General features: G+C 38.2%; 2 long non-coding RNA genes across 2 annotated transcripts; one reads left to right on the forward strand and one right to left on the reverse strand.

Moving 5' to 3' along the window:
- Positions 1-641: 641 nt before the first annotated feature.
- LOC135217447 (uncharacterized) lies at positions 642-14,032 on the forward strand. Its single transcript, XR_010315133.1, has 3 exons — positions 642-873; positions 6,865-6,914; positions 13,893-14,032. It is a non-coding gene; the product is annotated as an uncharacterized LOC135217447 (long non-coding RNA).
- A 97-nt stretch (positions 14,033-14,129) lies between these two features.
- On the reverse strand, positions 14,130-24,513 carry LOC135217446 (uncharacterized). The gene is made up of 3 exons (XR_010315132.1): positions 24,390-24,513; positions 16,634-16,767; positions 14,130-14,685 (listed from the first exon to the last, which is right to left on the reverse strand). It is a non-coding gene; the product is annotated as an uncharacterized LOC135217446 (long non-coding RNA).
- Between the last annotated feature and the right edge of the window lie 1,924 nt (positions 24,514-26,437).

Genomic DNA, 26,437 nt, shown 5'->3' on the forward strand with positions numbered 1-26,437 from the left:
AGTGTCGACTGTGTGCAGGTGGGAAAATGAGATTGGAGTAATTGTAATTGTAATTTAATTGACATATAATTAATTACAGAATATCGTGTAATTGTAATTGAAAATTAGAATATAGTAAATAATTTTAATTTGATAAATTGCAAGATAATGTAATTTGTCATTTTATTGTAATTATAAAATTGAAGTGGTAAGGGTCGGGCTTCATTAGGAATGATGGGTTGCTTAGGTGACCAGATCTTAACGGCATGATCCAAGTGTTTCCTAACTAGAGCTAATAAATATTGTTTTAATGACCTCTGCTCCTCTATCACTTACACTTCTGGAAATAAATTATGAAATCCTAACATAATACAGAGTAATCTCGATATTTTACGATTTTTATACGAGAATTTATGAATTAATACACTTTCTCCATTTCAACATACGCATACGTATTTTAATACTTGTCTGTCGGTGTTAATTTATATTTCTTGTTTGTTTCATACGAATCACATGCTTATGCTCAAAGGAAAAAAGGAAATAGCAGAAAATCAGAGCAGTCATCATTTGACGTTAATTCAAGATACATGGTTGAGGACAGTCCTCAAAGTGAAATGGACACATTTATTCATTTACAGACTGTTGGAAAAATGCCTCTGGGAAATAGACCTTATGCTACCAACCAATGTTGTAATCGTTTACAAAGACTCCCAAGACAAAACACAAATTTTCCAGCCAATGAAAGAAGGCTATAGAAAATTGTTTACAGTGGAAGGCTCTGATTTGTTAGTTCACTGACAGAGGTCCTAGACTCCTAGGTGACACTGACAGTGTAGTTAAGACAAGGAAGTGTTCGTGAAAACAAGTTCGTGCTAAACTGAAGACACAATTTGGGTAAGAGCAAGCATTTCAAGTTTTTTCCCCATATTCTTGGGTGATATTTATAAGTAAATGTGTTCTTTGTGGTGTTTTAGATATTCCGCATCTGAATATATTTATCGTAATTGCAACAGCGAGATTGTTTTTGGAATGTCTATTCGTCTCCCTGGGGGTAACTCTCAGAATGGCTGCAGTGGTTTCCCGTCTAGACTGTTAGTCATGGGGTGAATTATTTATACGGGTATTACTTCTTATTAGTATCAACGTCATCGTCACTGCTGCACTCGTATTATGTCAACTTTATAGGTTCCAGTTCGAAAATTCCAAGGCATCGTATCCATCGGGAAAGTTCTGGGATTCATGAGTGATTCTATATAACTCCACGCGTAGATAAAGATTTTCATCCGAACAGTACAGAAAAGGTTGTATATAATGTAATCCAGGTGAGATGATTTGAGGTATTTTTCGAGATAATCTGAGCAATTCACAGAGATAATTTGCGAAATTTGTCTTTTTTGGGGTGTTTTTGCGTTCATCGCTGAGGGGCTGGTACTAAAGGCGCCATGCGGAACTTTTCTGTGGAATTCCCGATTCATGCATTTCCTGAGTGTTGGTTCTTGGGGTTGTTAAAGCTGTATTCGATTTTAATTGACTTGGGCACAATTTTATTTTTAAAGAAATTTAGAATATTACTGTTCGCATCAGTGAGTGATTTATCAACAGAGTAACCAGAGAATGTAGGCATGATAAGCAAAATAGGTTCTGGGTCATGACTCAACGAAAAGGGAGCATGAGATCTGGAAGGTAGGTAAAGGCTGCCGTGAAATTTTTTTACACCTCTCAAGGAAAGACCTTTGAAAATGAAATGTAGTTCCTCGGAAGTTAAACTTCATCCATCTCCCTAATCTCCCTAGCTCCGTCATTGCAAACAGGAATTGATCATTTCAGAGTCAAGTTTTGATTTTCACATCTTTGGTTTTTAGTATTTGACCCAAAACGACTGATGTTGGTAAGGCGGCTCCCAAAAAAAATCTGGCTACCAGAATGTCTGTGAAATCTTAACACAATTTCGGGAATCTTCAGTTTCCCACAGACTTCGCCATACACTTTGTCAGAATTTTCAACATTTTCAGTTTATCTAGTCGTTATATTAGTAAGTTTAGTAGTATATTTTTTAATTTTCAATATAATTAATAAAAATGATAATAATAATTAATAATAACAATGTTTGATGCAGAACAGGCGTGAGATGCCTTATCTCGTTAGGTGTTATATATACAACACATTATCAGTATGTTGCAAACCTCTTCTTCTCCCTCCCCTCTCCCAATCTCCCTACGCCTCTACCTCCCCTCCCCTACTACCTCCCCTCCCCTCTCTCTTCCCCTCCCCCTCTACCTCCTTCACCCCGATAACCCCCGTTAGGTTTCTGGTCGTCTATAGGCTACATCAAGAGATATTTATTACTGGTTGCACTGTGACATTGACGTTCGTCTGATCGTATGTTTAATAATTTAGTAATAATATTTAGTAATAAAATAAAGGAATTTATCAAACTACCTGCAATTCGGAAGCGTAAAATTGACTAATTAGAGCGGCAAACTTAATGAATGGTATTGCACTTTGTTTCAGGATTACTCCTGCATTGTTTTGAGTTCACCGGTTCTTATCAAAGCTAAAATAATGTTTATTATAGGTGTAATGAATCACCGAAGTTATCCATACAGGCAGGTCAATATATCTGAGGGGCTTGTTGCGTATATTACATCTAAGGGAAGGAGTCGGTACAAGAATAGCTAGAGATGGTATAAAGTTCATTGAACCAAGATGTAGTTCGAACCTTTTGGAGCCTTTAAATTTTCCGCTCCAGGACTAAGTCCCAGAAAATAACTAGACATTTCATTTTTCTTAGTGCCATGGCAGTGGATTTGACACTTAAAATGGAGTACGCCGTATAATTAACGTAGAATCTCGTAATGTCTGCATTAATGTTTTTGGAAAGTGATAAATTTCGTTAAAGGGGGGGGGGGCGGGGCGCCCTCGAGAGAAAACAATTAAAAGTAATGCTGTTTCTGCAGGTGATTCTTTTGGATAGAGGTGAGCATAAACTTCTCGTGGTCTTGAAACCTTAAAAGTAAACAAAATTATTAAATTAAAACCAGGAAAATGGTTCTGTAACTTCTGTACATCTCAACTCGTAATAGTAGGCTTGGCGGCGGCGGCTAGTGCTTACGAAATGATTAGCTAAAATTTTGACCTATCACCAGAATCTAGTTTACATAGGTAAGAAAAGTAAAAAAAAAAAATAATCGACCTATTCTAGGTTTGTTATATAATCATAAAAAGTTGCAGCACAAAAATTTTTTTCCCTCGGATTCTTTTACTTCAATTGTTATATAAAGTAAATTTAAAGTTTAATTGAATTTCCCTCTTTTACCTCCGAGGAACTTTTTGAGACATAAAGATATAAATTTTGAGAAAAAGACATAAAATTATAAAAGTAATTTTGATTTTTTAGTAGTCCAAAATAAGATCGGTGAGAAGTTGATATTTTTTACATGCTACGTCGCATTAAAAATTTATTTTGCAAGTTTCGTAATGATCAAATTATTATTGCTATGTTTACTATTGCTTTAAAAATCGTAACTAAATTGCCAAATCCTTATATACCACGTGCATATTTCATAATCATATATATTAATGAAATTTTGTGAAAAACTGGTTATACGGGCAACCCTTTATCATGGCTGCCGCATTGCAGTTTTTACAGGTGACTTTGGGTCTCACGATCTTGAGAAATATTTATATGAACCAATACTATATCAAACGGTAGAACTATATTCCATACAGAATATTGCTAGGGACAACCAAACTAACTCATTCAACTGTGAAGGTTATGAGATTTAATATATTTAAAAATATCACCAATAAACCAGTTTATCGAACTCATTATTTGTTGATGTTAGTGATGTCACAACCAATAGTAGGTATTCATACTTAATTACAGACTTCAGTATACCAAACTGACTGATGAAAAATAAATTTACGTAGTACCTACGTGTCCAGAATTCACCTTATTTTGATGAAAAAAAAAATAAACTCGCTGAATTAAGTATATTTGAGTGCTAACTTTACCAACGACCATATTGTCAGAATTTAATTGTTGGTTTACGGTAGTCAGAGGTGTTGGGGACACGACGAACGTTACTTAACTCTAAGTGTCATTCTAAATTAAAAGTAACTGACTCCGCATATCATAGTCAGTAACTGTCCGAGTATTTGGTCTTTGAAGGGGGATTGGGGAGAACCTGACAGACATAATCCTGAACACCTCAAAGTGGTGGAAAACAGAAGTTAGTCAACTTTTAACACTAAATGGACGGGTCCGTGTCCGCCGCCTAATTTACAATAGTTATAGCTTAACATACCTAATGTCTCACGTTTTCTTCATCTAGTCAGGTATCTAAAAGAAAACTTTAATGTTTAGAGCATAACCTGCGAGATTATTTGTGGTGACAGCTCAGAACGGATCACGAATTTTGATCATCTGTGATTGACAGTGCCAAGATATAGGTTCAACAGATTTTTTTACGAGCCTATCGAAGAATTTTCAGATAAAATAATTTTTTATCTTTTGGTAAACATTAGAATATCTAGATATATTGTTAACTATAATTTTATTTATTGATTTTGGCGCCACCTTTACTCACGTTTTCTCGTTGATTGATGGTGCAGATCCCTCTGGTTATCAGCTCTAGGTCGGCGTTAGTTATGTGCGTAACGGGAGTTGTCAGTTATCGAAGGTTATTTTCAGATAGTATGACTGAATTTTGTTTGGCACTTAATTACTTTTATTTTGAGCTTAATTACTGCGTTTTTTTTTTTTATCAGTTCACTTCTTTATCTATAGTTGAGCAACGTCTGTACCCCTTGAGATTGCCAATATACAGGTTACATGACCTCAGCTTGGGAAATCTGGCGCATGTGCAGAGAATTGTAATAACTATTAATGGATTTCTGTTTGTTTCATCCGTTAACGTAGGAGAAATTTCCACTACACAAGCTCGCCGCTGAAACCACACAAGTGCAATCGCTTCGAGCTATCGATGCATTCGCATAGTCTTTTTTACGTCTGAGAGGCTGTTTTTCCGCATTCAAGGGGACTGCATGTGCACACTGTTAGAACAACTAAAAAGCGGATAAAGGGGAAGGCTAAGCCTATGACACATCAATCTGATGCTTCTTAATTATGACGTCAACAATGACGCAAGTAAAGCCGGAATCAATTCATTGTTAATCTAATTCCCTTCTGTTTCTAGTCTTGAAACAAGACAAATTGGATTTACCAATGAAAAGTAAACTACGGACTCGCAGCGAACAAGCTTTTCACTTCGCTCGTCCCGGCCAAGCCTGATATAATATGGAGTTTTTCTAATCAAAGAGATGACAAGGTGGCAGCTGCTGTGCAGTCTATGGCTCAGTCTATGCAACTAACCCTGAAGCAACTTACCTGGCAATCTGCTCAGCCTCCCGGTAATATAAATCAGTATGATGATGAAGAACCAGATTATGATCATAATGATGCTGAAATGACTAAATAACCAAAGGTTATGGCCACCTTTTGTGTTGATGGCACTACAACAAAGAACTTAATGCACCCAGGAAAAGATCTGTCCCAGCCAAAAATGAGAGTGGTAGCTAATTTAACTGAAGCTAAGTTGAAGTTTATGGCCCGGGATATCTAATGAGGCTAGACACCCGGACAGCTTTACGCAAGGGAGCTCTGAATTCTCTCTCAAAGGGTGTAAAAATTTTCACAATAATGGTGGATCACTTCATTAGGTCATGGGACTCAAGGATTAGTTAGGCACTACTGCTAGTTTACGATAAGGTAAATAAAGACTGATATTTTAGTTCATGCTTATTCATGCCCATCAAACTTTGTGATGGGATGGAGGTGCTTTTCAGCGAGTCGTTTGCGCAGTGGAGATCTCATAAGGGTACCTGTATGTAGAGTATGAGACAGAATTCCTTAAGTAACTGAACTTAAAGTATTCGGGTTGGAAGTGACTGGAATTCAATTTCGGCAAACATTAGGGTATTCACCCACCCTACTCAAAGGTTTGAGGGACTATTTTCTCTTGGGTGGGTATTTGGTTAATTGCTTAAGCTCAAGTGGTGTTCACTAATTGGGCTTTTTGTTTCATGGGCATTTATATTCATTACAAGTTGCTCTCGAGTGACTCGCATGCTCTATGGGGATATGGCACGAATACGTGGAACGTTAGAGGAATAAATAGAATTCCGATGGAATTTCACTTTGCTCATGTAACTAGGAAATTACTTTTGGAAGGTTGAAGTGTGGTTACGGGTTAAGGCAGAGTTTGAGACACTGAGGCGAATCTAGATACAAATAACGTTCCCTTTTTTTCTAGGCAGAGAACCCATGGGGATGATGAGTGAAACCTTGAATGCAGAATTTCTCATACTAATTCCTTCATGAGACTTCTGAACCTGCACCTTCCAGCATTGGTGGTCAATATAATCGATCTGTAGAAACTGTGAGGTTTACTTCTACCTTCATACACACATATACATACGCCTTATTCACACTGCCTTTTACTGGCATAATATTTTTCTAGTACTGCTGAATATCAAAAGTAAGAAAATTATGATAATGGAGCATTCCTGAACACCTTTTGATAAAAAGAAAACACGATATTGCTAACAAATTTCACTTAAAAATCAAAGCTTCAATATCCTACAATTAAAAAGATAAAGTATAACCTGCTATAATGTCGCAGCAATTTCTTGATCATGATTATTTTTTTCCTTTTTCTTAGTTGGGTGGACAGGTTTGTCTGTAAATCATTATTAATAACCTTGAATCTTTAAAATTGTACAGATTTTTCTTTAAGATACACCAACTACTAGATTATCTATCGAAATGTCTTCCTCTAAGGATCTTCAGTACAAGTGTCTTAATATTCTTTCTCTCTCTTACAGGAGGATGGCATGCATGCTCTGATGTCTAACATTTTTTGGATTGTGGGAAGGTATGTAACAAGAACATTTATTCTGCCGTAGTACACAATTTAATATCTTTTGATTTCTCTTGGTGGAGTTGTAATTTGTTTTATGAGTTCTAATAGGGTTTTGCCATTCTATTCATAGGAGTTTACCCTTTGGTGCCTAGGTTTTCTTTTATTTTTTTAAATACGTACTCATTACGGTTTCACATATCTATAATCTATTGAATAAATTTCGCTTTAGTCAAGATGTTTTACACTGTTATACCTACAGGATTTTAATATTAGAGTATTTCGGCACATGTCTGATAACAGTCCCACTGAGTAGTCACTGAAATTTTTGAGTTGTACAACAAAATGCTTAGCTAACTACTGGGATTTTGTTTCCTCGAAAAGATAGGCTTTAAGTTCAAACCATTTAACTTTAGGCTCGCGCCGTCCTTAGTTGATGCTAATCGAAATACTGCATACGGGCGGATTCGAACTTTTTCGTCGGTTGACAGTACAGCTTAAGTATGTCCAGATTTTTAATATGATGAGTGAGAGATGAGGTTTTTGGTCACCAGTGATGTTTGTACTGTCGAGTTCATGATTATTTCTGCCCTACTACCTAGTTGCAGAGTTGGCAGTTCAACATTCATTTTTTAATATTTTGATTAGGCTGCTCCTACTTGAGAGCGCGCAGGTTGCCTCTCCATTCGGTTCTCAGTTGCTTATCTCCAATGACTTTGATCTTCATCTCTATTCATTTAATTCACTTTCAGGCTTTTTTTTTTTTTAGCTCTGAACTTATTAGTTTGTTAGTTAGATTTAGCCAGCCTTGTGCTCTTGTTCTTGCTTTTCAGCAGCCCGTAACTGATGATTGATATTCTGCTAAAGAAAAAATAATCCAAAGTTTGTACAGACGTAGTTTGTGCTGTGAAACACGTCTCACTGGAGATGCCATTCGGCTCAATTTAACCACTAGGCCAAAAAAGAAAAGGGAAATGGGAGAGTAATTGTTGTAGCAGCGAGTCCCAGTGAGTAGGAGAGCCTGGGGAGGAAGGGATACAATTCTAGTCAGAGAAAAGGGTGGGAAATAAAGTTCCTTTTAGTTAGAGTGTAAAGCCCAAGATGAAGGCATATCGACAGAGGAGAGGATACTGGAAAAAGCAAAGAGAAATATGAGTGAGGAAATGCATGGTCATGGTTGACTCAACAGAGATCAGGGTGGTTATTTGGAGGTGAATGCTGATAATGTGTAGTGAATGGATGATATTCTTTGTTTATACATTAGATAGTTTTATGCCATCAAGGCCTTTGCTCATAGAGCACTCCTTAAGTGATTTGGTGAAGACAAAAGCGATATTGGATGTCTAGGGTTTTTTTTTTTTTTTAAGGGGAAGAGGTGAAAAACACACACGCAAGGTAGATGTGAAATTAACTATTACTCTGAGGCAGTGTTTGGCAGGGGGCTTTTTTTTATTTATTTACCTGGGTGGTGGGTAGGAACAGAGGAATACTGTAATTGCTTCTATGTTTTCAGTTACGTGTGTAACCAGTTTAATGCTTGTTAAAGGGACCTCTGTGAATTTTGCCTCTGAGGAAAAGTCTCCAGACAGTATAATAGGTAATGATATAGTGGTTGATCTATTAACTGTTAGCAGGATGTGCAGCTCTGTTTTCTGCATTGATTAATTACCAGGTGCACAGATATCCTAGTTGTAGCCAACTGATGATGACAGCAAGTCTTCTGGGTGTGTTTCTGGAAAGAGGAAAACATTGTAACTTAGCGTTTTCTACATATCATGAATCCTTGGAGAAGTGACTGACGAATTTTGCTGTGTGCTTCATTCTGGCAGTATCTGAAAATATGTTTTATTTGTGTGAGGGACTTGATTGAGACCGATACTGATTGTATTGCATTGCAGTGTGCTTAATGCAAGTTGATCTGTCTCTTCATTTACTTGGATTCCTATGAGACTGGTAATCCAATTCAGTGTCACTTACCTGCCATTGCTCAGATAAGCGAAGACTGCAGCTTTTATGCTGGTTAAGGTGTATACATTCTCGGTGTATGATTAATTCCTTATAGTGAGAATCACGCTGCTTTTTTAGAGGGGGAGAGACTACTGCTGCAGCTGATATGTACATCACGGTCGACTGAGCCTTAGTGTAGTAGACATTAGGAGCAAATGTGTTAAATTATTTATGGCCTCTTGTGCCGCTTGTCTGAGTTGAACAGGACGGTACAGTGCTTTGTTTGTCGGGAGCAAAGTGAAGTGAAAAATGAAGGGAACAGGAGCCCAGGGGGGAGCTTCATTATAGTCGTTGTTAGGTGTGCCTTTCTTAGTTGTGGCAGCTGCTTTCTGCATATTGATTCTACTCAGGATAGTGAGGAGATTACCTATATGATTCCTGGGAGGATCGAGGTGTTCTTACAAATTAAGGATTCTTGCTATTTTGTTTTTGAAAAGGTGGTATTTACTGCTTTTCGAATATGGTGAGAGCATTCCTTTTCACTCGGGGGAGGAGAGAGAAGGTTAGTTCTGTTCTAAGTATAGAAAGAGAGTTGTTGACACTGGGGCACTTCACTGCATTGTTTTGAATCACTTCAAGTGAGCAAGCTTGAGTATGTCATCTTAGTGAGTACTGGCGCCGCATATTCCACTAAAGAGCGAGTTGTTTGAAAATGCAACATTCTGAGTAGATGATTTGGTGCTCCTTTGCTTCTCATCGCATTTAGACAACATTGGGCTTTCTGCTTCAGGTACTGTATTTCCTTGGGTTGTGGAAAGCTTGTGATTCTTATTCACTCCCAGGTACATGAAGTCACTCACCCATTCAGTGTGTTCCCCCATAATGGAGGGATAGTGGGTGGACGTGTTTGCTTTATAGCCATAGCTTTGGTTTTGTCTGCGTTGAATTTTAGTCCAAGTTCTTTGCATTTTTCTTTGATCAAGTAAAGTGACCGGTAGGATTCCTGCAACGGAATGTCTCCTGGTTGCTGGGGACACACCTGACACACATCAGCATAAATGAAAATCACTCCTTTGGGTAGGCTCACTATAACAAGACTTACCATGCGGACATTGAAGAGAAAGAGACAGAATTAATCCTTGTGGTGTTCCATTTTCATGTTTAATGAACTTGGTGTGTGGTCATTGAAAACAGACTCAAACCTCTCGATCCTATGTGTACTTTTGTGTCCATACCAAAAGATTGCCTTTTATGCCATTTTGAACGAGAGAAGAGAGTATGACAGTGGAATTTGCCAACTCATAGGCTTTCTCAAGATCTAGGAAAACTGTTATAGCCTTAGTTTCATTTACTGTGGCGGACTGGTCAGGTTCCTGATCGCAAGTAGACCCCTCACACTTAATCTTTCATATGTCTAGGTGATTCACACTTGTCAGTGAAAAATAAACGTTCAATAATTGGTCTTCGGTGCTTCCACCCATGCATTTTCAAATATTTTATTGATTTGGCTAAGGGTTGGAGTGGGACCCACCTTTGTCACCTGGCAAACACACTTTTTAGACCCAGTCCGCCAATGTTCATTTAATGTGGATAGGACATCAGTTATGCCTTCTTGAGTTCCAATTCCCTTTCTGCATGCATAAATACGGGGATGCAGGGGATCTGCCTTCCAGAGTAGTCTGTTGAAGTCCATCCTCTGCTACCTTTTTAATGCAGCTAATTAAAGCAATGGGTCTGTAGGCGCCTAGTTCGGGAATTGGATTTCTGTCTTGTTGGTTCCATTTCCTCTGTCTGACTCTTGCAACATAGGTCTTGTTGTCCAGCATAAGGTATACTATTTTTGCAGCTTCACCCATTTTCTTGAATATGCTGTATATTATTAGGTCAGATCCACCAAGTGCAGTATCCTTTGCTTTCTTTAATCAAAACTTAATTCCTCTCTGGTGAAGGAAGTGTGTGTTTGGTCATGGGTGTTGCAAGCATCAGTAAAACTCCTGCTTCTGAGAGGTTCTAACGCTCTTGGATATCACTGGGTGTCAAGGGAAAGGTTAACAGTCTTAGTCCTGTCAGCAAAGTGCTGTATAATTCTGTCAGCTTCACTTTGTGGGTCAGAGTGAGGGATATTTATAAGATTTTTTTTACTTGAGGCTTTGTTAAAACAGTTTCACAGCCTTGGCAATGGGTGTGAGATGGCATATTAGACCACGCCATTTATACCAGGCTTCTAGTCTTACTTCCTCGGATACTTTAGCAGAGTGAGCTGAGACGTCAGTCAGTATAGTATACAAGCGGTCTGTTCTGTATCTTTTGTAAAGTTTCCTGACTCAGTTGACTCTCCTGTTCATCTCCTTTATCCGGGAGTTGTTGTACCAAGCACCTTTGTAGTTTGTATTCATGGTTGAGCATTTCTTATTTGGCATGGACACACTACCAGCATTCATCATGTTGTTACAGAAATCCAGTGGAAGTGTGCAAACAACCTGCAGAAGATGATTTATGTATTCTGTGGACCATGTGGTCATGTAATTTTTCAAGAGTTAAAGCTTGCCCATTCAGGGTTCCAGCTGGGAGGGGGAAGAGGAGGGGTAGAGAGCCTCTTTAACCTTGGCATTGTCTGCAAGGCAAAGTGATCACTAGAAGAATGGGGATGTTCTCTGGAGGCTGCGTCAAAACGTGGCATCTGCTTCTAGGGTGCTGCTCAGTGATCCATAAACATTGTGGATTTTAAGGGTTGTGCTGTCTAGAATGATTTTGACAATGATTCTACTTCTGGTCCACAGTCTGTTTGGAATCTGGGAGGAGGGAATGCTGTCGCTGATCAGTGTTAGAAGCCCTCTTGTGGTTTCTGTGTGAGGTGTCCGGTATATAGCGTACCCTTTGAAGGAAAAGGATGTGTGTTCTCTAAGGAGCGTTTCTTGCAGAAGAATATGATTTCTTAGGGATGTCTGCGACTGCAGTGATGGAAATTTGTGCCGTATGCCGTGAATGTTCCATTGGAATATCTTCGGTAGTTCTCCGTCATTACTGAGGGGAGAATTTGGGCTTGTATCAGAGCTGGTGGTGGAATCCGAGTCACTTTTTGTGCTCATGAAGTCATTCGTTGAAATAGTGAACCTCTGAGGAATTTCTGGATGGCTATATCGATATAGGTAAGAGTTTGGTCGAACGGGGTATCCGCCACAGTGGAGAAAGCGGACAGGAAGTTGTTCATCAAGCGTATGACTTGATCTAGGTTGGAATTCCACTCTGGCTTCGGCTTGTCTATGTCATAATCAGTATTTCCATGCTTCATTTTCTGTGATTCGTATGATGTTACCGCGGTTGTTATTTTCTCTGAGTTAAGGTGGTTCAGTTAATTTAGATACCGTTTGGTGTTTCTGAGAAACTGTTGGGTTTTCACAGTTCTCTATGTCGTTAGGCTTTGGATTGAAGAGTCAAAGACTTTATTTCAGTTCGTTGTTTTGCTTCTTCTGGCCATTCTTGGGTTGGTCAAAAGTATTCTGTTCTTAAAAAGTAGGTTATTTAAAACATAGGTTCTCCGTTGTTGAGTATTTTCCAAAACAAATGAGGGTTTAGTTTGTCTCGCAGAGATGAAAGCTGTTAACTATTTCTTTAAACATATTTTTATAGATCTGGTGTTTATAAATGCACTAATGGGGCAATTATAGAACTCAAACAGGTAGTCGCTTGACGAATTACGTCACCGACAACTCTAACTAGAAATTCAGTTTTTGCCAAAAAAAGTCGAGTATTGGTATAATATGGAATCGAATACAGAATTTACGCCAAAGGCCAAGCACCGGGTCCTATGAGGTCAATCGCTCAACAGGAAAATAAAATGTATTGTCGCTATAGAGATGGCAGGTAAAGCTAAATTAAATATTAATTCGTCAAATGGGGTGTAGATATTAAGGCGCGGATAAATAATTTGTTATTCTAGCACTCTTAAAATACGCAATATTAAAGGGATAGATATGGATTCGGGAATTAAGAATTACTCAAAAGAATTAGGAGTCAGCTAAGAATGTGTATTTAATTGTAAAATTAGCAATGAACTGAAAAGTTAGTTGACAAGAATTTAACGTTAAAAAAATATCATTTTTCAAATGTTTAAACAGTTTTTAAGTAACTTTTAGATTTATAGATATCTTGATAGAAAATTGATGTTATGCAAAGATTGATCATTACTATATTCAATGCGACGCCAGATGACACGAATAAATTAATCTGTGCCAAGTGGATTTAAAGGATTCAAAAGAAGTTTTACAGATCCGTACTATAGCTTTTATGTCGATTCGTATGAAGGCTCGATTTTGGCAATAATTTGTTTTACTTGCCAGAGTTTCAAGTGTCTCAACTTAGCTATTGAGTTTTTGAGACAGGTATTGTTCACATTATTGGTTCCATGCCGTGTCATGATCATTATTAGCGTTCTTGTTATTGCAGTAAATGGTACTCGAAATTATATCAAGCCTAAGTTTCTAAATATAGTTACGGTAAATTATATTAAATTTTTTTTGTATAATGTTGTATATGTATGTTTAGAATGCGAACATGGAATAATAATAATAATAATGTCAAATCTGTCAAATTCTCTGCCACTCATTACACTTCTGTCACTGCTCTGGAGTCTCTTTTTGATGAGATGTTTACCTTGCTAGTCTAGTTTGCTTTACTTCGACAACTTAATTCATTTTCACTGTTAAAATCGACTGCACCCATTGTTGGAAATAGCAGTGTGATTGGCTGCATAGTTAACATACTTGTTACACCAACTTGGGAAAAATAAAACTGTTGTGAAGCGTGAATGTAGCAAAAATATTTGTCATACTTGTGGTAATACAAAAATATTTTAAGGAAATATTCTTAGTCTGTAGTAAATACTGTTCGGTACTTTAGTTGAGCAGTTCTAGAGAAACTATACTTCATTGTGCGTTTAATCGAATCCCACACACACACTGACGTGTGCTATATACAATTAAACGCTTCGCTTATTGAATGACAGTATGGATACTGTTAGAAATTAATTGATGTCTATGATTACAGGCTTTTGGTTGGAACTTCACATATTACTGGTACAATAGGACAATTACTGACGCCATGGTAAAATATGGACATTTACCGACATCTTTATTAAGCCGTTCTGTCATGTTAGAAAAATTATTTTAATAAAATTTACAAATGTAGATGAGCATTTTTATTTTCCATCCACTAAGCAAGCAAAGAAAATCTGGATTACATTATTTACTGAAGGGAAAGCAAACAAATAAAATGTTTAAAAACAAATACAAACTAAATATAAATTACTAAATAAAAACTAAAGTACGAATAAGTAAAATTACATTTTTGCTGAATGAAAAGCAAAATAAATATTTATTAAGCAAACAAAATTTTATTAAGCAAACAAATATTAACTAAAAGCAAAAACTAAATGCATATATTAACTGTTAGGCAATAAAGCAAAAATTAAAAAAAAGTGGAGTTCTTAAACTCATGGTCCTGAACTAAACAAACTGTTAGGCAAGAAAGCAAAAATTTAAAAAAAAAGTGGAGTTCCTAAACTCATGGTCTCACGATTCTGTACTACACAAACGGTAATACCCTTCCTCTCCTTTCGGGCTTAGGCTGATTATGGTTGCATCCTCACCGTACGATCGGGAAACACGCAGTCTTGACCCATCGTCTGCCATCCCGTGTTTCCCGAGCGCAAGATGACGATAACCATATACATTCAGTATGATGATCTTTAAGTTCAGCGCGTCGGACAAGCTGAGCAGACTGTGCAAAAACTCCCTTTACTTGCAAACCGGTCTTTGAGATTCCCGGACTGTCTGCTATTCTGAAATGAAAACAGAACTGTTAGAAAGAGCCTGAAACGAGACATATATAAAATATACGACATACGAATCACTGACATCGTTCTGCGTAAAGGTAACAGTCTAAGTCAGTGGTCTTCAAACTTTTTGAGGGCATGGCCTACTTTAGGTATCTCCAAATACCCATAGCCCACTACTTCAGATTTAGAATATGAACTGTTAAGTTAAAAATACAACTTATAGTTCCTGGAACTGGAATTTTATTACATATTACCATGAGTTCAAAACATAAATAAATTCAATATACAAATATGCTCAATCTTTCCATGCTTGAGAAACTTGACTGCCACATAGAATATGCAACATACGAATCATTGACAAAGAAAAAAACAAAAAAGGAGGCGAGCAAGTTTCATAAACTTAACTCCTAAACCAGATACTATTCGTAAAAAAGGGAGTCATCGTTTATATAACGGGATACAGAGTTTTCTTGTTTAATAAATCTGTGAGAAATGAGGCTAGGGATAACTTCCAGTTCGAATTCCTTGCTTACTGTAAGTTAGAACTACCCAAAATTTCGTAGTCAGCATAAGAACTTACTAAATTAATACTTATTAAATATGTAAAACTTCATCCTAATTACGTATCCCATAAATAATCATCGTGACCATTTCTTTAGAAATGACGCTTTTTGTACAGCAGCAGTTGTCACAATGTCCCTTACGACTTGCTATACTCCAAATTGTAGACTGTATGCCTACACCTCGCTTTAACCTCTGTCGATACTTTGCCAATTAAAGCCAGCGATGTAAATTAGTCTCAAACTTTCCTTTTGGCAAAATTATACAAATATAACACATGTAATTTGCTAAACGCAGACAAATTAAGTTTTAGAAGCAATGAAAAATTAATTTCATGACTTGAAATTGCTATGAATACTGGAATTGAAAAGTTGATTGTCGTTATGGTTGAGTCACTGGGCAATTTTAGTACCGTAGCTGCTTCACATATTCCCTGAACTTGAGCACTTCAGCCGACTTCTCATTATACCCTTTACCCAAAAACATAATGAAGCTAGAAATAATATCCGGGTTTAAAGTTGCAGAACCTAAGTTACCATTATGACTGACCATTTGTTTAATTAAAGGCCAAATGCAGATTGATTGAGTCGCCACGTTCGATATTTCAAGTTACAATTACAATCCTTCCTCTGTGTGTAAACGTTACTTATTACGTAATTTAATGCATCAGTGACATCACATCTTTACAAAACATAACCAAACATTATAACTAAAGTTAAAATATGCTTATTACACACGAATACTGCACTTCTACTGAATGACTAACCACCACCTAACTCTCCTTAATGAGACAAACCGTCAATTTTGTCTAATTCCTATGAAATTATCGAAGGCAAGGCTTCATTTCTTTTCACGAATAAATATAACATTAAGAAATTATAGTCGGTATACCAAATTCTGAAGGTAAACAGCCTTCATAAATTGACTTAAATATTTTTCACCAGTGGAGCTGTTCTGAAGTATGATCATAGTCATGTAAAACGCCTCTTGCACACAGATCATCTTTGCGTTCCAGTCATTCGTATTGAAAATGTCAGTCACCGAATTTTCCTAATACGGGTGAATTTGTTGGAAGTTTGAAGTAAATTCCTGGAAAATTTAATAATTTCCTGCAATGAAAATGTACAAACTTAGATAATTAGGTGTTTTTCAAAGAGGGTTGCCTGTAATGAAGTAAACTTCATTCTGTATATAAATGAAATGACTACAGGACTATATTGTTTATACTACAAAGCATTACTGACAAGCTCAAAGCAGTACAATCTTTACACAGTATTAAGTACATAAATATCTGTTAGTCATGTACTTTAATTTCTTCTGTCAGTGGCAATTTTAAAAGACCAAAGATATTTGAAGCTATAAAACCATTTTAATGTATAATTTTACATACCTTTCAGTGCATGATGGATGAGGCAACAAGACTAAATCCTTGTTGGTAAGTCTAGGTCTGCAATTTCAGTGACTGTTGGCGCGAACCTTCACCATTCAGCTTTCTGGTCCTACACGATTCCTGACCCATATCAGCTGTAAAAAAGTATTTATAAATTATTGCACATTACAAAAATAGTTATCCTTTATACTCCTGATGGGATATCAATGTTCACTTCAATAAAACAAAGAAAACTGGAATACTATGCCTAGCCACATGATAGTCCTGCAATTTACGAGGAGTGCCTGTATTCTTGCTGACTGTTCATAACCCTAGATGACACACTATCAGCAGGCCATAATAGATCCAACTGAAGAGCTCAGGCGCCTACTAAACAATAAGTCCACTGGTGACAAACCTGTAGTAGTATGAGGAGTTAACCTATAGTTGAATAGAAATCAGTCCAAAATGTCCTGTATAGACGACTTACAAGTATGAAGTGTCTTGTTCAGAGTTTGCAGCATTTTCTCTGCTACCCCATTAGTAGAGGGCTTGTATATTGCTGTGGTAATGTGCCAAATACCACCATTCTTCCAAAAATCCTTAAACTCGAGAGAGAAAACACAGACCATTATCAGAGACAATCGAAATTGGGAGACCAAACTATGAAAAAGAATGTTGTAAACACTGAACAGTCTCCTTAGCAGTAGTACCTGAAGTAGGATACACATCCACCCTTTTGATGTCCATCCTATAGCACAAGAAAATAGCGACCACCTACAGTTCCAGCATAAACAACAGGAAATCGACGTCAAGGGCGAGTTGGCCTTAGGTGTCATTGCTCTTAGAAACACACAATCAGGACAAGAGTTTGTCAAACTTTCGAAGTCACTATCTAGCTTAGGCCACCAAAAATAACTATGTGCAAGCCTCACACTTGAAGAACCATAATGTCCCATGTGTAATTCTGCTAACAAACTAGCACTTAGTTTAGGTGTTATGACTGCTCAAGGTCCCCATAAAACACAACCATTTTGTATAGAAAGTTCACCCCTTCTCCTGACATTAGGAGTAATTTCCGAATCTTTTAAAGTTTTAATATTTGTAGTCCGCCTAGCTCACAAAAATGCAAAACTCTAGCTAGTACAAGATCCTTATGAGTTTGCTCCTTAACATAAGCACTAGTTACAAGTAAAGATCCCAGGAGACTTACTAAATTAATCCAATCAGCTGGTACTGGGGTACCAGTCTGCAGCATACCCAGTCAATGACAGTGTGAGAATTTATAAGCCTGGAGTAGTAAAGACCAACATTGAATCCAACCTTTAGACACAGGAGGAATACTCTTAATCAGGTGAAGAGATTCCCAACAGTGGTTTGTTATCTGTCACAACTGAAAATTCTGTGACCCCACAGGTTATAGTGAAACTTTCTTAAAGCAAGTACAATAGCAAGGGCTTCTTTCTCCACTAGCAGTTACGTTCTGCTGAAGTTTAGTGTGCAAGAAGCAAAATGAAAAGGTCTCTCCACTCCAACCACCAAATGACAAAGAACAGCTCCAATACCATATGAGCTACTGTCTGCAACAACAACTAGAGGTAACTTTGGATCAAAATGAATGAGCACACTGGAATTCATGAGTGTATTATTACACTGAGTAGATTCTTAGTCTTTACCCCATAACCAAGAGTTTTCACTTTTAGCAGATGTTCTAGGATTCAAATATACTGGCTGCTTTAGGCAAAAGCCTCCTTTAGAAGTTAAGTAGTCCTAGAAAGGCTCACCAACTGAGTGACATTAGTGAGGGCAGAGCTTTGCAATAGCTTGGACTTTTTCCTTAGTAGGATGGATACCTTCCTGGTCAATCATATAGAATAAGTATGAAACACTAGTAACGCCAATAGCACACTTCTCTTAGACGCCCGTTATGTTCGACCTCAGTAGCACCTGTAATTAGAATATCATCCAGATAGCAAAATACACCAACGATATCCTTCAACAACTCTCCACAGCCCACTGGAAAACTCCTGGAGCCACTGAGATCCCTAAACTTGACCTGTGATACTGAAAAAACCCTCTGAGTATTTGTTACTGTATACTTCTTCGAATCCCCATCAATGCATAACTGAGCATATGCCTGACTCTATATACTGTTACGTATTAAGCCTGGCCTTAAGGGGCTCAAATACGTAAACGAAAATAGTTGAGGGAAAAAGCAGAATAAATTACTTGAACTTACCGTAAAAGGATTCGCAGGGTTAATTTACTCTAGAGGAAAAAGGTCACCAGAAAACTCAGCTAATTACTTTACATCTATTTATTTGCAAGAGGCTGTTTACTGGCCTGGAGAAAGAGTAAATGCAGCGAGTCCACACGTGGCTAAAAATGAGATTCATGTAAAAGCTGGTTTTCGAAATCTTGCGGTAATGCAACACTTGCGGGCGCAAAGACTTGGACACGTGACTCAGGGAATCTGGAAAAAGATCCCAGATTAGACAAGATAAAAAAAAAAAAGGACTTCTTGCACAAGTTACGATTATTCAGTTCTCTAACACTGGGTAAAAGGCACTCTAGTGTTTAACTGAGGTATGCAATGACTTCATTTGTCTGGGACGATCGCACAAGGGAAGCATGCGGCCACAAGGCAGTGAGAGGAACAAAGGGATATTCCCTTGAATTAGAAGTTTGAATTGTGAAAATGGGGAGTAAATAGACACTAGGAGGTAAGGAACTGGCAATATGCTGTTTCACAAGACGTACCTGGATGCCATGATCAGTGGACCTTTGTAGAAAAACGGCGGCGGCTTTGTCTTGGGTCTGGGGCTCTGGGCGCGCCAGTAACGCCTCGTTAGGCTTAAGTTGGAAGGCTCCTGGCTGGGACATCCGTCCGAGGTCACGACTGGAGCTGACTGAGAGCGACAGCAGGTGTGTTTCCTGGGTGTTGGGGGTCAGCTTAACCCCCCAAGAGCAGGGCAATCCTGGAAACAGAACATACAGCCAGCAGAGGGTTCACAGGAAAGAGAGCTTAAGACATAGGCCTAATAAGTACCAGGCTACCTACACTTTTCCCTCTTGGGATACGTCCTTAAGGCTGAGAAGTCTTTATTTTCTCCCTTTTAACAGGAAATTCCTATCTCTGGATGGGGTGCTTTGGTTTCCCGCCTGAAATCAGCTGATATTAGGGTAAATGGCTGTTTTTCTAGCAATCAAAATATTTAACTAAATGCTGGGTAGACGAGGAGATCAATAAACGTAGCAATACAAAGTTTCAAGAATACCTTACCTCAAGCCAAACCACTAGTCATCAAGTGAAGGAATAGGATAAGTGTCAAGCCTAGCCACATGATTTACTGTGAGTTTATAGTCCCCATACAATCTGATTTTATTAGGCTTCACTACAAGAACCACTGCTGCAGTCCATGGGCTATTCAGTCACAGGAGAAATTAATATCCTCCTTCTGAAGTCAGTCAAGCTCCTGATCAACCTTGGCTCGCAGCACGTATGGAACTGTACATGCCTTACAAAACTAAGGTGGTACTGACAGATAAACTTCAATAGTAAATTTATGCCGCTTATGACAACCCAAGCCTTCAAAGAACAAGTCCAGAAATTCATTCTTAACAGAATTGGCCATAGCAGAGATGCTGTGAATATTATCCAACACCCAAAGCCCCTTTATAAAATCCCTACCTACCAAACAAGGACCCTCACCATTGACAATGACGACCTTAGCAGAACTCACCTCGGAACCATTTTCAAGTTTAGCCAACATCAGTCTCACCAGCCACCTCACGAACAGCACCACCATACACCTTTAGATTAGCTGTAGATGGATTAAGTACTGAACGTTTCAAAGATACAGGCCATAATAGCTCATACTGACCTGTAGAGATACGAGTACAGGCAGCCCCAGTGTCTACCTTCATTGGACCACCACCATATATAGCAATGGATCAAGAATTATAAGATTAGCGCTCACTGCAGCAACAGAATAGACAATCATAATAAGGATCACCCATAGTTTCATTAGTCAGACCACCCTCCACTGTGAAATGTACATTGTTCTTAGCGTGAGCTTTCAGCAGTGACCGCTTAGATTTTACCTGAAAACACTTTTTTTGATGTGGCCTTCCTGTTTACATGCATTCTTAAAATGACAGTCCCTTTTCCAATGTAACTTACCACAACATGTACAGGAATTCTAAGGAATATTTGGTCCAACAGTAGGATTAGAATTAGGTTTTTAGCATTACCGGTAGAGCGGTTCTCAGCTGCAGACATAAAAGTCTTCATTGTATACACTGAGGACCATGATACATGGTGTACCGAACCACTCGCCATCATTTGAATGTCTTTCAACACAGCTCCCCTAGCTCTGGCCGTGCTAACGGCCTTCTCAAAGGTTAAGTCAGATTCAGCCAACACCACCTGCTGAACCTAATCACTGGCAAGACCCATTACAAACCTATAGCATTAACATCTCAGACACGTGTTGCCCCAAACAAACAAGTATGGGCCAGTGCCTTTAGGGCTGCAACAAAATCATTAACTCTCTTGCCTGACTTCTGAGAATGAGAATGGAACTTAAAATGCTCAAAGATAAGAACAGTATAGGTTTATAGTGACTACGCAGTCACAATTATCTGCTCATAGGTGCTCTCTCCAGGCTTCTGGGGAGAGTAAATCCCTAGCCAAACCATAAACCTTTGGCCCTGCCAAAGTGAGGTACACAGCAACTTTCTTAACTTAATTGCATTAACTATGAAACAGGTACATAACTACTACAATAGGAGTTAAAATTCTCTTCAGCTTCATTGTACAGATTAACAGAATGATACCTGCCATCTTTACAAATATAGTACAGACCTAACTAAGCCTCAAAGACAACAGCAATTATAGCAGTATACACTTTCCTAACCTAGTTTAGAAGGCATAGTCTAGCATTGGTAAATCTAAAGGAGAGCTCCGTCTTTTGTTTGCAGAAGAATATATATTTTTTCAATGTATTTTTTATTGATCATGCTTAAACTGATCATTAATATTGGTGGCATCAAGCAATTACACCCTTGTTCCCATCTAACAATTTTGGAGGACCCCAGTGGGAACCGGGGTTTTTGGGTGGGGGGAGCAGGAGAAAAGATTTTTCCAGGGCACTACCTAACCAAACAAACCACCTAACCTAACCTAGAGTGCCGTACCCCTACCCAGGCCTAGCAGGGGGCTTCGACCCCCCCTTAAGGACACTACCTTCCCTGCACACTTCATGACAATTCCGAAAAATTTGACCGGCCATTAGGCTAACAGACACAATACTCCAGCATATTTCACATGATAATCAAAATATATACAGGAAATAGCTTACCTTACATAGGTTTTATCACACCCAAGCTTTTTTGTTCAAGTCAAGATGGCACTTTCCTTACAAGTCGGGCAAATGTGTTCACTCTTGATTAAATCGTGATTTTGGGCAAAAGTTACGAGCCTTTCTATATACCCATAATAATAGTTTGTGAAATCTCTATAATTCACGTAACAATTTTCACACACTATGGGGAAACTTTCCTGGGGAACAAAATCGGAGCTTGTAGATGGTCGCGCTAATTCACTCATGGTGCTAGTGCAAGTAACGCTTCATTGGAGGAAATAGGTGTACTGTATTTGCCAAAAAAAATTTACGACTCCGTAACATTAAATATTTTCATTGGCTAAAAACACTGTGCTTTTTGTTTCAGAGAAAACTGAAACTTACTTATTTACGATTGGATATTGTCTATAATGTCAGTTTTTGGGTGGAGTTTTTTTCGTGACGTCATTCTGAAGGTGTGGTTTCCCCATGACAACTCGGGACCGAGCAGCACACAAACGAACGAACAGGAGCTCATTAAAATAGGTGATACGACAGAGACAACAACATGAAGGACTTTTTTCTGTAGGTACAAATATTCAAGTTGTGTTTTCTAGACAGATAGGACTTACCGCCACTAATTTCCGTCTTCCTTAGAACATACTTAGAATCTTCTTTCAAGGTATAAACACATTTATACTAAAAATCGGCCGGAGCACTTAAGATTTACCCTAGCATTAAGTATCAACCTAGCAAAGGCACAAAATACAATGCACATGATTTGCCCAGCAAAAGAACAGACTTAACTAACCTAGCTTGGCCGTTTCAGCCCACTAACTTAATTAGACGTGGTATACACATGGCGGTAATTCTAAGCCAGCATTCCGTGGTAAAGTAGACTATGGCAGTTGACGTTTTCCTATGTTATTTTACTTACTGATCGAGAATTTAAAGTAATATTTATTCGATTGACAGATCTAAGCCCACATACCGTGGCGAACTAGACTGTCAGTTGACGTTTTTCTATAGAATTTTACCTTCTGAACAAGAATTTAAAGTAATATTTTTTTGGCCAGCTGTAATCAACCTGTAATTTACCTTTGAACTCTATCCTACGGTAAGGGGGGACCAATAGGAATGTGGGGCTCTGGGTTGGGTAAAACACTCGGGTGAATTATGCCATACAACTATCCTACAGTAAGGGGGACCGATGGGAAAGCGGGGTTATGGGTGGGGTAAAACACTTGGGGGAAGGTTTTACCGAAATAAAGCGATAAATAAACAGATAATGGAGCCATTACATAGCCAAAATCCACCTATTACTACTGCTATTACGACGCCGAATCCTACTACACATGCGCCAATTCTACTGCTCATGCGCCATGTTATAGGGAAGCTTTTGTTTTAGATTGCCTTCCTTTAAGGGCGGGTATGGGGGGCCAGTCAGGTAACACGTTCTACTAGGTTAGGTTAGGTTAGTATCATGACCTCCCCGTCCTCCCCTTACCAGACATATGGCTGGTATTTCTACAGAAGCAATCCACGGTGGCCTAGACTATGACAATTGACGTTTTCCTATGTTACTTTACTTACTGAACAAGAATTTAAAGTAATATTTATTCGGATGACTGTAATTAGCCCCCAGGGGCCAGTACTAAAACCGGTGAAATACATTGGACGCCCCAATCCCTAGTGGATGTCGTATCCGCGGTTACGTTCCTTGCAGTTCGTGCAGAACTATTCTTTAGAATTACCCTGCAAGAAACGTAACCGCGGATACGACATCTACCAGGGATTGGGGCGTCCAATGTATTTCGCCGTGTTTAGTACCGGCCCCTGGGGATTAATTACAGTCGTCCAAATAAATATTACTTAAAATTCTTGTTCAGTAGGTAAAACTGCATAGAAAAACCGCAACTGCCATAGTCTGGGCCACCGCGGATAGGTACCCTAGATCTACCTTCTTAAGTATTTGGGTTGCTTATTAAGAATTTACCGTTTTTCTTTGGGGGTCAACTGTAACCCCCAGGGACTAGTACTAAACACGGCGAAATACATTTGACGCCCCAATCCCAAGTGGCTGTCATACTTGCAGGAACGCCTTGCAGTCCGTGCGGAGTTATTGTCTAGAATTACTGAAATATTTTAGGGGATATATCACTGTTTCACCCGAGATTCTTGGCAATTTCACATGAGCTATAAACATATTGCATGCACTCCAGAGAAACTATACATAAATCAAACCACAACTCCATGTGCAAACCTGGAGGCTGTAGAATAATTTCAGAATAACTTAACTGACATGCCCCATTTTTCACCTGCAAATTGCAAAATATTTAAATTTCACTCTTGAAATCCCAAATAAGAAAATCAACCTGCAACAGCTTTAACTCCCACATATTCAACTGGGGAACAAAATACAAACAACTTACTTAAAACTTTAGTCTTTTAGTACCGAATTTACACACACAAAAGAACAACGAAAGCGACACATTTCAACAAACTCATTTCAACAAGCAAATAACTTTCTCCACTAAGAGGGGTTTCGAGATTGAGCTTGATAAAAAAAACAAGCAAGCAAACAAACAAACAAGGATGTTAGGAAAAGGACCTATTCCTTCGGTCTCCAGTGTCCTTGGGAAACAAAGAGCGCCCTCTACTCTGTCGCCCACGTTCTTTCCGTTCGTTTTCTTCGAAGAAGACTTGAAAGAACTAAACCTTGAAGTCTAACGTAAAATAATAATAATAAAAAAAATTAGTACCACGTCGTAATATGGCTTATCAATCTCTTTCAAACCATGCAGACAACCTATTCCGTTAAAGAAAAGTCTCACAAACAAAAGTATACAAAGCATGAATGACATTTTGGCAAGAATTCAGGAAAATGACATGGAAAATGACACTGAATTAGACACGTTGGCTTAAAAGCGATGACAACTTACGTGAGAACAATAACGATATACTAGCTGTAAATCAAATCAAATGCCTTCTAAAATTACATAAACTGAAGAAAATCAAATATTAATTAGGGGAAACTATAACAGGATTTATTTATTTTTATTAATTCTGTCAGAGAAATAAAATACACTGCCATATAAAATCCCTCAGCACTTATAATCTATGTTCATTGGTGCAAAATGAGTTGCATTACAATAAAGAGGTGAATGTGTAATGAAATTCACCACTTTGTAATGGAATTCATCTTGCACCAATGAACATAGATTATAATGTACCGAGGGATTTTATATGGCAGTGTATTTTATTTCTCTGACAGAATTATTGTAAATTCTTCAATGCAAGAACTCAGTCCACATTTTCCTTAGTTTCCCTTCCCACGTCGTTAGTTTTCATGACTTTTTAATGCTGTTGTTGAGTATATATCATAAATACTCCCCTAGAGGGGTTTCTGTTAATGAATGCCAACTATTAATTACTTAGACGACATCTTCCTCCAGTACATTTTACTAATTTCCACTGCTGCCCTTTTCATGATTTTTTTTTTTTCTGCCATTTTGATTGGGGGTTTCCGGTTCATCTACTTTGCTTTGAATGTTCGCCTCTTGAAGTTTCTGTAATTAATAAGTTCAATGTTTCCTCTCCCCCAAAAGCCGGCATCCCCCCCCCCCCCCCCCCCCCCCCCCCCCCCCGACGCCCCTTCCCTGGATATTTCATGTTTCATTATCTTCACTCTTTCCTGTTCGCAGTTTACAACATCTACCGTACAGTAGCTCTGTTACCACCGTTATTTTTTACCCCATTCTACTTTCACCCATCACACTTTCTTCCTGAAAGTCGTTAAAAGGTTTCCACACCTGGGAAACAGCATTATTTCTCTCTAATCTGATCCGGTTTTCAAAGGACACACACCAGTTTTGGTGTTCTAATGTCCCTGTCTCTGCATTCTTCTTCTCAGCCTTTATAATATAGCTTACGGAGGGAAAGTGAAGGACTGGTCTTATTCTTTTAAAAACGTTTTTCTCGTATTTTTTTACTATAAATGGTTGAATTGAATTGAATATAGAATTTTATCCAAAGGCCAAGCACTGAGACCTATAAGAGGTCATTCAGCGCTGAAACGGAAATTGACAGTAAAAAGTCTGAAAGGTGTAACGAGGAAAACCTAGCAGTTGCACAATGAACTCAACGTTAGGAGGGGGTGGAAGAGAATGTGAAAAAAGGTATGTGTGTGTGTGTGTGTGCGTGTAAGAAATCACAAAAGTAAGCCGTGATTTTGCTAATTAGCTGAAGCTACTAGAAAAGATCAAAATGAAAAGACAGAGTGCCAAGTACTTTCGTGTATTTAACACATCTTCGCAGATGTGTTAAATACACGAAAGTACTTGGCATTCTGTCGTTTCATTTTTTGTATGTATATATTCATATACATGCATATACATATACACATGCATATATATGTAGTTATAGATTTATATATATATATATATATATATATATATATATATAGTATATATATATATTA

Source organism: Macrobrachium nipponense, chromosome 7, assembly GCF_015104395.2.
Source record: "Macrobrachium nipponense isolate FS-2020 chromosome 7, ASM1510439v2, whole genome shotgun sequence".
NCBI lineage: Eukaryota > Metazoa > Arthropoda > Malacostraca > Decapoda > Palaemonidae > Macrobrachium > Macrobrachium nipponense.